Genomic DNA, 17607 nt, shown 5'->3' on the forward strand with positions numbered 1-17607 from the left:
TCCCAAATGTCTCATTTAAGTTGAATAGCCTGATATCCATATCCTTTATCCAAAATATTATATAATTTCACATATTTTCATCCTTTCATACATAGCTGGAGCATCTTGCATATGAATGACAAGTGAAAAGGAAGACACACTAGAATGGAATAGAAGTTGAAATATTCATTCATTTTATGTGCTTTATAATCAATTTTTGAATCAAGCTTTTAAGTAAAATGAAAATAAAGTGAAATGGAATGATTATTAGAAATCAAAATTAAAATGTCATAAATAATTTTAATATATTAACTATGCTAATTAAATGGATTAAAATTAGTACATTCAGAATATGAGGAAGATTGGTTCAAGTTAATAAATTAAACATTGTGATAGGCAACTTCTCTCTTCTGCTCCTAAGTGATAAAAACACTTAGTGACCCCAATTTCCTGAAGTATCTTTGAAAAATGGCAGGTATATTGGATAATACTGAAGAAGTTAACCAAATTATCAAATGTATATGGCAGTATACTGAAAAAATATGACTGGTTTCACGATATTCCAAAACTAGAAGTGACGTCTTTCAGAAAAAGGAAGGTAAAACTTTCCTAGAGATGTCAAAACAAATTAACCTAAGCTTGGGGGTTTAAACTACAGAAGATTTTTCTGTCATAGTTTGTTGAAAGTCCAAAATCCAGGTATTGACAGAGAAGTACTCCCCATAAAGGGGAGAATCCATTTTTTACCTCATTAAGCTTCTGGTGGCCGTCAGCCTCCCTTGTAGTCATAGCACTCCACTCTTTGCCTTTGTCTTCACATTGCCTCTTTTGAGTGTTTCTGTGGATGTGTTTTTCTTGTGTGTCTTTCTTCTATAAGAGTATTTGTCATTGGATTTAGAATCTACCCAGGTAATTCAGAATGTTTTCCTCATTTCAGAAATCTTTAGGTTAATCATATCTTTAACCACCTTTGCTCCAAGAAAGATAATATTCACAGATTCCAGGGAATAGGACTGCACTGTATTGGGATGAGGGGGAGGAAGGTGCAGTCTGTATTCAGCCCAGCACAGTAACTAAACATTATGTCTCCTGATCTTGTATTAGGATCATTCAAAAAAAAAATAATCTTAAATCCTTTCTCACTGCTCAACTACTCGCAGAACAAAGATTTAACAAAAGGACATTTATTCTTTTAGTCATTAGCAGTTATTTCAGAATTGTGGTTAGAAAGGCAAGGAAACATGCACAGGTTTGGTTATATCCAGTAGACATGAGATCAAGATTCTAAATGATTAAATACTAAAATCTACTTTGTAATAAATTCACATTCATTTAATAAATCATATTCAATCTTATATATCCTCTTCAGCTGTGTGTCCACACACATATATTATCCCAGTAGTATTCAATAAAGGGAAACTATAATGTAAATCAATAAGTGTCTACAAACATTAAAAGCTGTGAAATATGCACTCAGCTAAGAATCACCAAAATTTAAAAATAGTGAACAGTATGAGAGAGCAACAGTATAACAGACTTAACTAACAAACATTTCATACCCAAGAAAAATATTTAATAGAGAAAATAGAATTTTAAAAAGTTAGGATATGGAGTTCCCTTGTGGCTCAGAAGGTTAAGGAGCCAGCATTGTCACTGCTGTGGCATGGGTTGGATCCCTGGCACCAGAACTTCTGCATGCTGTGGGTATGGCCAAAAAATTAGAATAAACATTATCAATGACCTCAGCAAAATGTGAGAATAAACCTCTGCCACTAATAATTATAAAACTTAGGTTAAAAAATGAAAAACAAAACTTTGAATGCATCAGAAAACATCAAAGACAGCCAGAACTCAAGGGGCTTAGATCTGAGAGAACAGATAAGGACAGTAAAAAAGCCCCAGATTCTCTAATGCTAATCCTTCTCAGAGAATTTGATCACCTGCTGACTTCAGGAAAATATTTAGAGTTTAAAGAGGAAGTAGTAACCAAGAGCCTCCGAAGTTCTCCATGGGCAAGAGAGACAATAATGACATACAGTTCAGCACATCCAGGCTCCTAGGACTTGAGAAATTATAATTCCCCCAAAAAGAAATGTAAAAACATGCGTGCATCTAATATTTTATAAGCAATATGCCCATAAGGCATTGAACAGCCCCTCAAGGCCAAGTGCAGGGTGCAAGTAGACAAATAAAGTAAAAAGCAGCTGTTCTATGGCTGAAAACCTAATCAGAAAATTCTGCAATATGGAGGTATGTGTACACACTCTGTTGGTTCCATTTCTCTGAAAAACCCTGACTGACAGTATATATCTCTTGTTAGCCTGGTGTTGAGGGAGGAATGTAGTTTGCTTTTCTGATTTAGCCTTAGTCTGAGACAACCCCCAAATCCCTGAGTCTCGACTGTTAATCACTCTCAGGGCCCCTGTCCCTCCCTGGATGTGTTTCTTCTGGGTTCACCTTGCCTTGGACAGTTTTGTTTAGTTTTTGATTATTTTCCTTCAGATGCAGTATGTTCATTTCAGTGCCCAGTGGGGACAGTGTTTGTTGTTCTTATCTTCACACAGTGAGATTTGATCCTTAAGGGGAGGGTGGAGGAAGGAACAAAGAGAATTGCATGCCTTTCGCATCAGAACCACTATTCTTTGTTTCTAGGTCTGTGACATTAAAAGGATGTTTTATTTTAATCTGTCTAATAATCTCCAGGAGCACCCACTAGGGTTCAAGGAAAAAACCCTGAAGAGAATGTGGACTCCCCTTATTTCTGTGGTCCTCAGGGTTTCACATTCCTTCACCAGTGTGCTCCTGATTGGGGTGAAAATAAAATCCATAACTCACTTCTTGTACAAAGAAAAAATTCCAGTTAAATTAAGGGTACAAATATGAAGAAAAAAAAAAAAAGCCATACAAGTATTGCAAGAAAACAGGGGTTAAATTCTCTTACATCTCAGGGTAGGGAAAGACTTTCTAACTATAACTCAAGTACAGAGTCAATAAATGAAAAAAATTAATGAATTATAACATGTAAAAAAAATTAAAGCTTTTTTCTGTGAATATCAACATAAAATAATCAACAAAACTGTGACAATGGGAAGAAACTTTTGCACTATATAAAGAGAAAAATATATAATTTCTTAATACAGAAAAACTTAAATTGATGCATTAAGGAGAAAATCCTGACTGAAAATGAGATAAAAATATATGAGCAGGATATTCAACAAAAAAGATACATAAATGGATTTTGGAAATAAGAAAACATTTTCAAACTCACATTTAAAGAAGTACAGTCAAATAACAAAGAGATGCTATTTCTTACCCATGCAACTGGGGGGAAAAAAGGGAATATATTCTACATCCAAAATAGGAAGTATGGATGATTTAGATTTTCTTTTCCTTTTTGGTGAAACAGATATATAGAATTAAAAAGAAGCTGATGTTCTCACCAAGTGTAACTTTAAAATGTTGACATTTTGCATATTTGCTTTATAATTTTCCTTTTGGAAACCAAATATTAGTAATGCAGAAAGAACTTTCTAATTTGTTCCCTTCCTTAGACAAATATTCCTTTCTAAAGGAGACAGCACTCTGCTGAATTTTACCTGTATCTCTCCAGTTTAGAGTCATATTTGGACTACTTTTATGTGAATCCATCAGCAGCATATAGCAGGATCTCTATACCTGGCCACTGATTAACCTATTTACCAGTTTACCAGATAGCTTTCCTCATCTCTGTAAAATACACGATTTCCACAGGTTATTTTCATAGTTCATAATGCACTTCCTGGTAATGGGTTGTAGGTTTATCAACACTCTGAAGCTTTTATCCTAAATCTATTTATGCCATATGTACTTCATTTGAACTTAAGTAATTTAATTACGTATTATGCAATGCAGGAAATATAAATGAATAACAATTTTTTACAACTAAGTTTGATGCTTTGAAAATTAAAAAAAAAAAACAAAGCAAACAAATATTAGCATGAGAAAGACAACTGCATATATTTGGGGAAACAGATGCAATTCTAGAAGGATTTTATGCTTAGGTAGATGTGGAAATATTTTTGAGTTCTTGCTATAAAAAAAATAAACTGAACATTCTCTATAATGCTATGTATTATAAAACAGAAAAGCAATACAAACAATGAACACACTTTTAAAAAAGCACTAAGTTCAATAGCAACTATAAATGAATAAGCATTTATTTATTTTGAAAGAAGAAAGTAAAAATATATATATTTTTAATGATGCTCTACTTTACAATTTTTTTAATAGCAACAAACTATGGGTGAAAGTTAATTTGAATGAGGACTTGCTCAGTGGGTTAAGGATCTGGTGTTGCCGTGAGCTGTGGTGTAGGTCACAGACATGGATTGGATCTGGCATTGATGTGGCTGTGGCATATGCCAACAGCTGTAGCTCCGATTAGCCTGGGAACCTCCATATGCCATGGGTGTGGCCCTAAAAAGACAAAAAAAAAAAAAAAAGAAAAAGAAAGAATTTCTAAATTAGGTATTATATTTATTGAAGTTTTTGGCAAATTTTATTTTGGTAGGAAGGGTAAGATATTCCCTTCCATTTCTAGTTTACTAAACATTTCTATCATGATTGAATGATGGGCATTTTCTAAGTTTTTTATCTGATTGAATAAAATGTTTTCTTGTAAGCATTTTTTCCCCCAAAGTTTGAAGCATTCCTGCATTTCTGAACTAACCTCCCCTTAGAATAGATAACTTTTGTTTTAAATGGCTGGATTTTGAGGGCTATGTTATTTTTTATTTTTAAATCAACAATGTTAAGGGAGCATTATATTTTTTCTTATAGTGGAAGCTACTAGTTTACGATACTTATCAGACTTAAAAAATTACTTAGGTGCCTTTATATCCATGTCTAGATTTTGTCTTATTGAAACTGAGTTACTATGTAACCAAATTCCCTTACTGAGTTTATGATGAATCTCTCTGTCCAAAATTTTATCCCTTTCTTGTCCCATCCCTGCTTCCCTCAGAATTAAGGATTGTCAAAGAAAAGGGGGACTTGCTATCAATCAGGACCCTGGGGGGGCCCTTCCCAGGTAAAAAGAAGCCTTGCCATGTCTTGTTCCTTTGTAGAAAAAAAGCTTAATCTCCTAGGCTTTCCCCAAATTCCAAAGAACAGAGTCAAGCATCTAATCATTAGGACAACAGAGGCACAGGACTTCAAGTTCATCCTGAAGGGATATAGATAACAATCTGAAGTGAATCTTTGAGTTGTTCTGTGGAAACTGAGACCCCTACCCAGGTAGAGGATGATGACTACATGCTGACCACAAGCAGTAGACCCCAGACAGTTTGGAACCAGAACATTAAGATTCCTGAAACATCACTCTATTACCTCACCACCAACCAGAAAGAAGAATGTCCACAGGATGATCACCATCCTGCAACCCTCTCTTAAAACTGTCTTTAAAAACCTTTGCCTGAAAACCACTGGGGAGTTGGATTTTGGCGCATAATCTCCTTGCTTCACTTCACTCTCTTGCTAATACCCTCGCTTTGTTGCAAATGCTCACTAGAAGTTGGCTTTCTGCACGGAGTCCTTGCTTGGTCAGGGATACTCATTTTCACCTGTGTTTAGTAAATTCAGCTTTTCAGTGTCTGAGCCAACTTTTCTGTTGATGTTTATCAAAGCTTTTGGACTATTGTTCATTCCACTTTCTGTCTACTGGGACGTCAGGTTTTCTTGTTCTTTAATAGATTAATATTATGCCTGTCTCATATCAGTTTGGAAAAACTTAGAGGCAGAAATTTGTGCACGGTATTCTTCCTATTTGATAATTTATATTGTATCTCTAATTGTGTTTCCATTTCATTCCTAACACTGTATTTCAACACCCTCCTCAATTTCATTCATTTTATTTGAATTTACCTATTTTATTTAAATTTTTAGATAAATAGTTCTTATTCTACTATATTAACTTTTGCTTTTTTCTAAATTTTTCTATTTTCTAGATTATTGATTAAATGCTTAACATGCATTTTCAGTCTTTAACTGTATCTGTTACATAGCAAGGTTATATTCTAAATACAGAGTTAGCAACTTCCTTTGATTTTACTTATAATACTTTTATTAATTTATTTGAAGATATTTATATATTATTTACTTTTGACCTATACCATTCTTGATAATTGGAATATACCAATATTAACAAACAAAACCAGTATCCATCTCCTAAAGTTAAGCAAATATAAACAAAGAAATAAACAAATGGGGCTTACTTTAAACTTAAAAGCTTTTGTTCAGCAAAGGAAACCATCAACAAATGAAAGGAAAACCTATTGAATGGGAGAAAATATTTGTAATTGAAATGAACCATAAGGGATTAATATCCTACATATATAAACAGCTCATACAACTCAACATAAAAAAAAAAACCCAAAAACTGGTTTTACAATGAGCAGAAGAACTGAATAGGCACCTTTCTGAAGAGGAAAGGGAGATGGCCAAAAGGCACATGAAAGGATACTCAACATTCCTAATCATCAGGGAAATGCAAATAAAAATCACAATGAGCTATCACCTCACCTGTTGGAATGGCTATCATCAAAAAGAACAAAGTAACAAATACTGGCCAGGATGTGGGGAAAAAAAGAACCCTACTATACTGTCAGTAGGAATGTAAATTTTAGCCATTGTGGAAAAAAGTATGGAGGTTTCTCAAAAAAATTAAAAATAGAACTACCTTATGACCCAGCAGTTTCACTTCTGGGTATACATCAACAACAACAAAAAATACTAATTTTAAAAGATAAAAGCACCCCAACATTCACAATAGTATTATTTACAATTGCCAAGATAGGGAAGCAACCAAAGTGTCCATCAAAAGATGAATGGATAAAGACTATAATACACACAATGGAATGCTACTCAGTCATGAAAAAGAATGAAATTTTCCATTTACATCAACATTGATGGACTCTGAGAACATTATGCTAAGTGAATTAAGGCAGACAGAGAAAGACACTGCTGTATGATATCACATGTGGAATCTAAAAAATACAACTAGCGAATATAACAAAAAAAGAAATAAACTCACAGATACAGTCCTCTGTGAGGAGGTAGGGAGGGGCATGAGGGTATTGGAGATACAAAATACTGGGTGTAAGATAGGCTCAAGGATGTATTGTACAACATGGGAAAACATCTAACATTTTGTAATAACTATAAAAGGAAAGTAATCTTTAAAATTATATAACAATTTTAAAAAAGAAATTAAGTATCCAGAATATATATTTTTGTAAACACTCATAAAATTAACTTCATATACTATTTTTTACCTATAGTATTGACAAGAACTTTTAAAGCCTTAAATGTCAAGAGTTAACTAATGAGTGGTAAAAACTGCTTTCAAATGAAACCAGTGAGAAAAAAAAAATTAGTTTGAACCTAAAAAACAAACAGAAGCAGCCTGTCCTTATGGAGCTTTCATATGGTAAGGGGTGGAAGGTTGTACAGGGAGAACAAAAAATAAGAAAATTGCATGATTATGTGAGAAAATGGTAAGTACCATGGAAAATATAAAACCCAGATCAGATTAGGAGAGACCAGGAGGGAAGTGGTGGTGCAATGCAATGTCAAATGAGAAAGCCTGAGTATGCTTCAATGAAAATGAGAAATTTGAGCAGACTGAAAAAGGTAAAAGAGTTAGCCAAGGGGATATGTGACTTACATGTCTAGGTAGTAACTCTGGCTGCTGAGAAGTACAGATTAAAGGGATGCAGGAATGAATCAGAGATGCTCTGAGAAATAATGGTGGCTGTGAATAGCTGGTAAGAATAACAGCATGGGGCATGCTTTCTATACATTTTTAAAGTAGAGAGATAGATATGCTAATGTATTAGATATAATATACAATTATGATTTCAAAATATTTGGCCAGATAAAATAATGGGATGATTAACAAAGAGGTGACCTGTAAGTGGAGCAAGAAATATTTTGAAGTCAGTTTCTTGCAAGTAGGAGAAAAGTTTTACACCTCTAACTTGAAATATGGAATTGGTAAGATCATATTTGTTTAGAGTTCAGGACAGCCTGAGCTAGAGATAAAATTGGGATTTTTCAACATAGAGATGGTATTAAAACCATTAGAATGGGCAGAATCACCAAAGAAAGTAGAGATGAGAAAGAGTACCAATGCCAGAACCCCAGAGAATTTCAACAGTAAAAGTTTAGGTAAAAGAGAAGAAACCACCAAAAAAAGAAAAAAAGACACGGAAAGAGGAAAAGTAAGAGAGTCTGTCTGGTGTTCTGGAAATAAAATGAAGACAATACCTAAGGGAAGGAGGAGTGGTAAATTGTGTCAGTAGTCATAAAAAGTTTGAGAGGTGAGATGTGGAAATGTGAAAAAAATGACCACAGGATTTCCCCTGTGGCACAGCGGAAATAAATCTGACTAGTAACCATGAGGTTGTGGGGTTCAATTCCTGGCCTCCCTCAGTGGGTTAAGGATCCAGCACTGCCATGAGATGTGGTGTAGGTCTCAGACACAGTTCTGATCGGCATTTCTGTGGCTGTGATGTAGGCTTGCGGCTGCAGCTCCCATTTGACCCTGAGCCTGGGAACCTCCGTATGTCATGGGTGTGGCCCTAAAAAGCAAAAAAAAACAAAAGATAAAAAGCAAAAAAATGACCACTGGATTAAGCAATGGGAGATCACTGTCAACCTTCACAAGAACATTTTTTTTTTTTTTTGGAGTAGTACCCTGGCGTAAGCCACAACTTAGGCCCATCATTTGAAGGACATGGGAAAGTCAGGCAAATCATAGATTACAGACCTAAAGAAGATTTAAAGTTTTTTTCTTTTTAAGGCCCTGTGACATATAGAAGTTCCTAGGCTAGGAGTCTAATGGGAGCTGCAGCTGCCAGCCTACACCACAGCTACAGCAACACTGGACCCTTAAGCCACTGAGCAAGGCCCAGGGATCAAACCCATATCCTCATGGATACTAGTCAGGTTGTAAACTGTTGCGCCACAATGGGAACTCTCAGAAGACTGAAGTATTATGGGCATTGGGGCACTAGAGTATGTGAGCTGGCAGAGAGAAGCTGGTGATAACACGGTAGGATACATAAAATTGAAATTATAGCAATATCACAATAACTTTCAATTGTAAATTCTGTGGTATAACCATTAAAGTAAGTGTCTGAAATAGGAATATGGACAAAATAACTGGGGGAGTATAGTTCAAGGAACTGAATAGCTAGAGTGTTGGAAGAGTTATGTTTATATATATATAGAAACTTCCAAGAATTATGACTGGAGCTAATACTGGAAAGAGTGACAGTGAGACAGTAGGCCAAATCATTAGAAAATTAAGGATGATGTCCTGGGGGTTAGGCAGATGATAGCAATAATGAAATGCGATGGCTGATACAGTCTGTTGATCCGAAATTCAAAGCTAGGGATTGTAGGAAAAAAAAAAAAATGGTTCTCTTACTTACGCTTTGCTGCAAACTAATTAATTAAAATTTAGAGATTTAAAAACCCAACAAATACTATTTCAGAGTTTTGTTGGTGAGGAATTTGGGAACAGTTTTGCAGCATGCTTCTGCCTTGGGATCTCTTTTATGATGTTGCTATTTTTATATGTCAGCTGTGATTGGGATCATCAGAGTTTATTTACAGAGCCTGGAAGATTTTCTTCAAAAATGGCTCACTTGTATTGTTGGCAAGTTGCTGCTGGTGGCTGGAAGGAGTTCTCGGTTACTCAAAATGTGGAGTTCTCCACAGGACTGGCAAAGCATCCTGAAAAACAGAGCGGCCAGATTCAGAGCAAAGGATTCAAGAACACAGAAGCTTCAGTGTCTTGTATGACCTAGTCTTTAAAGTCACAGTGTCACTTCCCACAACAGCATACTGGTTATACAGAGCAGTCCTTGTCAGCATGGGAGAGGACTGCATGATGTGTGAATCCAAAGAGATAAAGAGTATTGGGGATTATCCTGGAAAATAGCTACCAAAAATGTGGAACTAGATTCTCACGTGGCTTTAGAAATAAAAGAATTCCTAGTTAGCTTCCAAGAACACTGACATCAGAACTCTGAGAAAAAGAAAAAGAAAGCCACCACTGAGAGAACTTGAAGGGAATTGGTGCACTAATTCATGTATCCATGGATTGGGATTTGAGCAAAACAAATGAAAAGACTACTGAAATAATATACGTAAAATTCTCTGTCCTGTGAGCATAACTCCTATGCCTAACAGTGGATTTCAGGGGATAGGATAAAAGAATTCAAGGAGTTAAAACTGCAAAAGGAGAAATAAAAGCTCCAGTAAAGAGCTTTACTGGATTAAGGTATAGAAACAGAAGGTAACTTGGCAGCTTAGGGAGTCTTTTGGTAGCTGATATAAACAGACATAATGAGATTAGTCTCAATGGATTCATGGCAGATAAGTGTACTTGCTACTTGCTATGTTTGTGTAGTATGGGATATAACAGGGTGTGTTTCTGGAATTTACTTGCCTGAATAGGCAGAAGTCCAAGGGAAAGGGATGTCTTAGCCAAAGTGCTGAGGCTTCTCACAGACAACAGGATTAGAAGTTTCTGGGACATGTGGGTTTAATGCCAATGGTTTTAATGGAAGGTTTCTGTTGCACCCCTTGAATCAAGTGACTTATGGGGAAGCTGGCTGGGTGTTAACAACCACTGTGCAGACTTCTTTCGCAACCTTGAAGATAAGCCCTTGAGAGCTTAGAGGAAGAAACATAATCTTATTTCCATTTTCGTGTATTTTCAATTATTTCGTAATTTCTATTGTGATCTCATTTTAAGTGGAAGTTTTTTAGAAGTGTTTATTTTCAAGCTCCAGAAATATAAAGAGTTAGTGTAGGGCTTTTATTTTACTATTGTGTGTAAAGAAGATGATTTGTATAGTGGGTGATTACTAATGTTATTATTTTCTTTTTATAAATTTGTCATTTTGTGTCCTGAAACATGATCAAATTTTGGAAAGAGTTCATGTGTTCGGTGGTAGTTATGGAGATATTACTAACATGGAGAAATTGCTCTATCAGTCTACACACACACATATATATATACATTTTAAATTTCACTTATATACACACATATATACATTTTAAATTTCATATATATTATACATATTTCATATATTCATATATATGAAATATATATTTTAAAGAACAAAATAATACATAATCTATATATTAACTACTCTTTAGTCAATGTTTTTAATTTTCTACTGGAGAATTCATTTTGAAAAAATTAAAATACATTAAAAATACTTTTATTGAATTTTAACAGTTCATGCTTTATGTATTTTTAGTTTATTGGAAAAGGTCTATAACAGTGCATGCTTTTTATATCTTGGTGAATTATTCTTTGTATTTTAGATACTGTCCTTTATTCCTACTTAAGCAATTCTGTTTAAGTTCTCATATTATTATTTATATCACTTTTATTTTACAAAATTGTCTGTTATTTTGTTTTGGCCATTCCTCAATTTTCTAACTTTCTAAATCATTGTTATTTTAGTAAAAAAAATTTAAACAATAGGTAGCTGTGATTCTTAAAATTCAGTTTAAGGGTCTGTTTAAAGAAATGATTTTTAAAACTTTACACCAATTATGATCACTGAAATATTTGAAGTGTTTCTGTCATGTATATTTTGTTTCCTATGGATTATGTTTTTCTTCTTTCTCCTTTTCTGCCTTGGATTAGGTCAATGGTTCCAAGCAAGGTTCTTCTGGCTGTCATATGGTCACAACCAGCAGGCAGTGCTACTAGCATCACGTGGGTAAGTCCAGGGATATTACTACATGTAATAACCCCACACAACAAAGAAATAATTCACCCAAAACGTCCATATTAAGAATGCCTGTTCCAAATTACATGTTTTGATTCATTTTTTTCCTGCCAATTTGGAGTACATATTTTGCACGATTTTAGTTGTTACTTTAAAGCAATTTTCAGAAAAGGTTAGCTATCTTTCTTCTTCTGTGGTGCCAGGAAAGGTATTTAGAAAGATTTAAATTGATCCGGCTATTTCTCTCATCTTCTACATTGTTTTTAAAATTTAGTTCTACCAGATTTTTAACCATCCCACACTGAGTTTTTGTCAGTATTTGCATACAATAGCTATACACATTTATCCATGTTTTATCATTTTATTTACTGCTTATATCTCCTTCCCTTTTTCTTTAATAATAGTGTGGCTGGTATAAATTATATTCATAGTAATTTTCTTCAGTATTTTGATGAGCTTATTTCAGTATCTTCTGAAAACCATTGTGGTTCTTTGTGATCAGTGTGTTATTCCTTGATAGGTAATCTGTTCTTCATCTTGATGGTTATCTTTTTTACTTGCTAAATCAGTAGTTTTGATACTGTGTGTCTTAGTTATGGATTAGCTTTTGTTTCTCATGTGTGAGGTCCATTATAATTTTGTTACTTTGTTAAATAATACATATCTTAGGTCAGTTCAGGAAAATTACTGATATTACCTTATTAACGAATATGTTCCTTAAATTACTTCTTACTTTATGAAGTCATTATTAGAAATCTAATACATTTTTTAAAATCTTATCTACTCCAAATTCCATTTCATATTTTCTCTCCTTTCTTTACAGAATTTAACCTATATATCTGGGTATATGTTTTAGTTCAATTTTCAGTTATCTAGTTTGAACTTTTAATTCTGTGTTGAGCTTCAAAAAATTGAAAACCTATTTTAATTTTTATAATGTCTTCTTTGCCTCTTACATACTCTCTTCATTCTTTTATCACTTTTTACCTCATGGTCACAAGATGTATGCTCAGTATCCAGCCTCACATATGTGTTCTATCTTTTCTAAAAGTTATCTTGCAATTCCTACACTGTTGTGGCCCCAAGACAACAGTGAGGGAAAAAGGAGCTGTGATTCATGTCATTAACCTTCATGGAAAAATAAAGATCCCAGAGAACCATGCAAGGGTTTAGAAAAGTGTTTGTATGTGCTGTATTGGGTGGATTTTGGCAGCCATGGAGGTATGCTGCTCAGATCTCTTGGAGACTGTTATGGAAAAGGCAGCTGACAACTAACATCCATCTGCTGCCCCATATTGGCTGTGTCACAGCATTTAAAGGCCTGCTTCCCCAAGGTTGCTCCTGGCCTAAGATTTGAGTTTGGTCTGGAATACTAGATCTGTCTGATTTTTGCCCATTTCAGGACTCCATCAAAGGGCACTCCATCAGCCAGGTTGAATCTATCTCAGAACTGGGCTGTGGACTAATATTCTTCCTATTCATTCCTTCCTTTGACAGTTGTTAGACTTGCATCATAGTCTGTAGTCTCTCTCTGCTACTTCTGGTCCTCTGGTTACTACCTGCTTTTATCTCGGTGTGTGAGAACGTATGTTCATTTGTTTCTCAATCTAGTTACTCTAATTGGGAAGACCAGTATCTATGCTGCCACCACATTTCCACCATTAAGTGTTTACAGATGAAGAGCTAGTCTTGTATTACATATACTAGCTATATAAGAGATACAGTCTAAACATACTCTGAGGTATATCACTTCCTCAGTTCTTTCTTACTTCAGAGAACATAGTGAACATGTGCGTTACAGAAAATTACTTCTAAGCACAGCTGTAAGCACAGAAAAGGTAAACTGGTTCAGGAAAGCTGATAATATAATTGCAATAATATCAATGTAATTAATGGGCTGAATCCATATATAAAGCATTTTTTAGGTAATTTCCACAGAACTAATAGTGAAATTGTAAATGAGAAGATGGCATTCATAGTATATTTCTTTTATTCCTATAATAAAACACATTTAGTGTTAATCTGTAAGTTAGTAGTAGTTAAACATTAGCAATATCAAATTAAACTTTTCTTGCATTTAGCAAACTTAGATAATAATTCTCAAAGCGAAGATATGTATTAATTCAAAGAATATCAGCATACATGAACAAATGAAATGTAACATCCTCTTTTTTAGAAAGTTACACACAAGATTTTTATTCGATATGTTTATTTTATAGCAGAAAAGGAAATAGTTATATTGGAAATTCTATACCAGGGCACACAATTCTGAAATACAGGGAAGGGACATTGTATGAAATAAAATCATTTTTACTAAGAGAGGTAAAATAGAGGAAATTTATAATTGAAAAAAAGCAATTAAATCTACTCTTAGAGAACTGTAACTGACCTAAGTTACTGGCGCTTGAAAGAAAGACAGTACTTTGTGTAGACACTGAGTTTGGCAGAACTATGGGGATACTACATGTTTTCAATCTCCAATATTATTTTGTTGTCTTTTTTGCACATTTTTTGCTATATTTATTTTACCTAGTATTTTTTTTCTCAGTAACCGTGCCCAACATGCGGAAAATAATAGTCCCCATTTTCCTATCTCTTGGGGGATTTGGTAATTTATCTTGGAGAGATGTCAGTGCAGTAAATGTTCTCATCATTACTTGAAAACTGTATCCTCCTTTAAAAAAAATAAAAACAAAAATAAATGTTACATTAGGCAGATGTGAAATCAATAGAAGCATGAGTTATTTTAGTTTGCAGCAAGTTGAGTTAGTTACTTTTTCTATCCAGTGGGATTTTGTGAATTCAAATGCATAGTAATCTATGGATAAGGCACGTAGCCTGAAACCTAATGTTGATTTACCCACATTTAACACATTTACAATTACATTTAGACATCATCCCCCAATTTTAATGCTCTTAAATATACTTAATCATGAGACACATCACGAATTACCTTAGTCTTTAATTACCAAATTTTTCATATATAGTCCTTGGGTAATGTATTTTTTAACAACAGCTTTTGGAAGTCCTTGTTTTTTTATACTATACTAGATGCATTGTTGAGCGCTTAATTTTGAAATGAAAGCAAGTAGATGCTTTTTACCTATCATATCTTTATCTCCATAACCAAAGCAACTTCATCTTACCTCTTTGGTATGGTTTTGGAAGAGACTTTTTGGACTTTCCTGGAAGTAATGTTCCTTTTGTCTTAGAGTCCACACTAAAAATGGACCACTTCTCTACTTTCTCCTCCCCAATATTTTGGCCAAAAAGAACATCAGGAGAATTCCAGGACAGCACAATTTAAACATTCCATCCATTTCTGTTTAGCACCCACCAACAAAGCAGGCCACAGAAGGCAAATTTACAGTGAAGCATAAATTTTTGGGCCCCTTCTTTGCAAGCACCCCTTATAAGATTCTTGTAGGGCCCTATAAATGTGTTCACATTGATCTATTTTAGACAATCTGCAGTAGTAAGTTTTCTGTTCTCATTATTTAAAATAGTCTCTCAGATTAAAGAGGAATTAGGCCACACAAATCTTCGATATGCCTCTGGCATATGTCCTGTGTTCATGAGAATGAATCCAAAAGAATCATAAAACTTCAGAGTTTAATGGAGCTTTATGGTTCAGCTACTTCTTTTCTACTCAAGATGAAGGAATGAAGGCCCAGAAAAAATCAGTTACATACCTCAAGTCACAGCCTGTTAGCTGCAAGACCAATAAAATTCTGGTATCTAAATATGAACGTGTAAGTGTGTGTGTTTTAATGTTACTACTCTATTCCTTAGGAAGGGGAATATAAAGAGGAGGAATAATGGATTCGAGTGGGATGGATGAAGATATAATCCTGACACTTGCTGGGTGAGAGATCCTCACTGTTTTGTTTTTTGCTTTTTTGTTCTGTTAAATGGCAATGTTTGCTTTAAAAGATTGTTGTGAGGCAGTATATGGGAGCTCTCTAAAGAAAAGTGATTGGTGTACTGCAGGTGTACTGAATAATACTCTCTGAACTGAGGAGGAACCTTGAGACCAAAAAACAATGCAAGCAACTCCGTAAAGTGCAACCGTGAAGTCTGTTTTGGGTAAGGTCTACCTACACACAGGCAGGATCAGATAGATCAGGACCCAGAGGCAGTGGCAGCTGCACTCCATGCCACCAGGATGGGAATTTAAAGGGACCAAAGCAAAAGATAGAATCTGACTACTAAGGGAGAAGTATGTCCATACCAATGTGAACTGGGGCTTTCCTGGGGTGTCTCATGACCATTATTTTTCACAGACCATTAACCATCTGCTTCAGCCAAAGATAGTTTTGTATCAGATGAAAGCAAGAGTAAGTGTCAATCAGGAACTTATCTAGTTGGTGCTTTCCAAAGTAGCCTAAAGCTCAGCAAATGAAAAAAGGGGAAGAAGTAAGACTTCTGGTCTAAGATGGAGCTGACAATGTAGAGTCAGTGTGGTTCAGCTGCATAGTGGTAAATGGTCTAACAGGCACCTTGGCTGTGATGTCCTCCAAGTCTTTGCAAACCTACTCTAAGTCTTAAAATTATTTCGAAATAAACTAGAGAAATAGACACCTGATTAGCAGCAGTCTTAGGGAGCTCTCACAAAGAATAGCTCCTTGTTTAAGTCATTTGGTGTATGATCATTAGCGGAAGATATGTTAAACAAAAGTTTACAAATGTCCTACCCCCAACCAAAGAGAGGTTCAGCTAAATCAGGACTATTTGTATTTTGAACACATTGGGAATGCCTCTTTCTCTACATATATGTATTTTTTTCTCTTGTTGGTATATCTAAGGGGATTATACTACATTTTGATCCATTAGTTACCACTATGAATGCTAACATTCTTTCTATATATGCATATTATACTATTAGTTATATTATAAAATATATAATATATGATATATTCTACATGTCATATATATAATATTATCAATATTATAATATACAAATGCCTTTAAATAACCCTCACCTTCAAAATTCCATGCTTACAGCACCATGCTAAGTGCTGAACAAATTAAAACATTGATACTACACATGATGCTTAATAATTTCATGTTCACTTGAGGAAAAAGGAAAATAGGGGAGGAAAAAATGTCAGATTTATAAGGTAGAAAAGCAATAACATAAGGAAAAATAATTTTTTGGATCTCTACACTAACTGAAGTTAATGTTTACCCTTTACATGAAATGAGACCATAAAGTATACTAGGGATTTGGGGGATAATAATGATGAAATGTTCTCTGAGTAATATTTAGGGATTTAATTGGGCACATGTATCATACATTCTTCTCTGAAAGGTGTATCAAAAGCTACACCTTCAAAGGTGACTTGTAAGATAAAACATTATTTAAAAAGATCCAAAGAAATAAGATGAAATGTGATAAAAGGAAAATCTAATGGACCAAATTAAGAAATTGCTGTTAATGTCAGATGTCACTCCTAGCATAGTGCTTTTAAAGATCCATCTTTTCTCTGAAAGCAAGCAGCTGAGTGAATAATGTCTTAGAAATGCTTTTTTTCCCTATGATTAGACCAACAGTATTACATAGTGGGCTTAGAAATTACTCACAACTTTAAGTACGACTTTTCACTTCAAAGTTCTTTTCTCAACCAAGTTACATTTGAAATTGACAATTCATCTTCAGGTTTATTCCCTAGTTATGAATCATGTTAGTCAAGTTGAAATCTTATTACAAAATACAATAAACTTATTGTTGGATGAAAAATTTGTCACCATAAACAAAATATGGCATACTTAAAAAAAAAATTACAAACACTAGAGAAAAAACTTCTGAGTAAAAGTATAGAGTTTCTGTCTA

General features: G+C 34.4%; 1 long non-coding RNA gene across 2 annotated transcripts in view; it reads left to right on the forward strand.

Annotated features, from left to right (window-relative positions):
- The window catches only part of LOC106509511, a 98744-nt gene that overhangs the window by 28725 nt on the left and 52412 nt on the right, over positions 1-17607 (forward strand). The window contains exons 2-3 of one of the 2 annotated variants that reach the window (XR_001307111.2): positions 11690-11765; positions 15567-15639. This is a non-coding gene — a long non-coding RNA (uncharacterized LOC106509511). Of the gene's footprint in view, positions 1-11638; positions 11766-15566; positions 15640-17607 lie in introns of those variants that run through there. The other variant, XR_002341833.1, reaches the window with a different exon arrangement.

The sequence above is a fragment of the Sus scrofa genome, chromosome 2, assembly GCF_000003025.6.
Source record: "Sus scrofa isolate TJ Tabasco breed Duroc chromosome 2, Sscrofa11.1, whole genome shotgun sequence".
In the NCBI taxonomy this organism is placed as follows: domain Eukaryota; kingdom Metazoa; phylum Chordata; class Mammalia; order Artiodactyla; family Suidae; genus Sus; species Sus scrofa.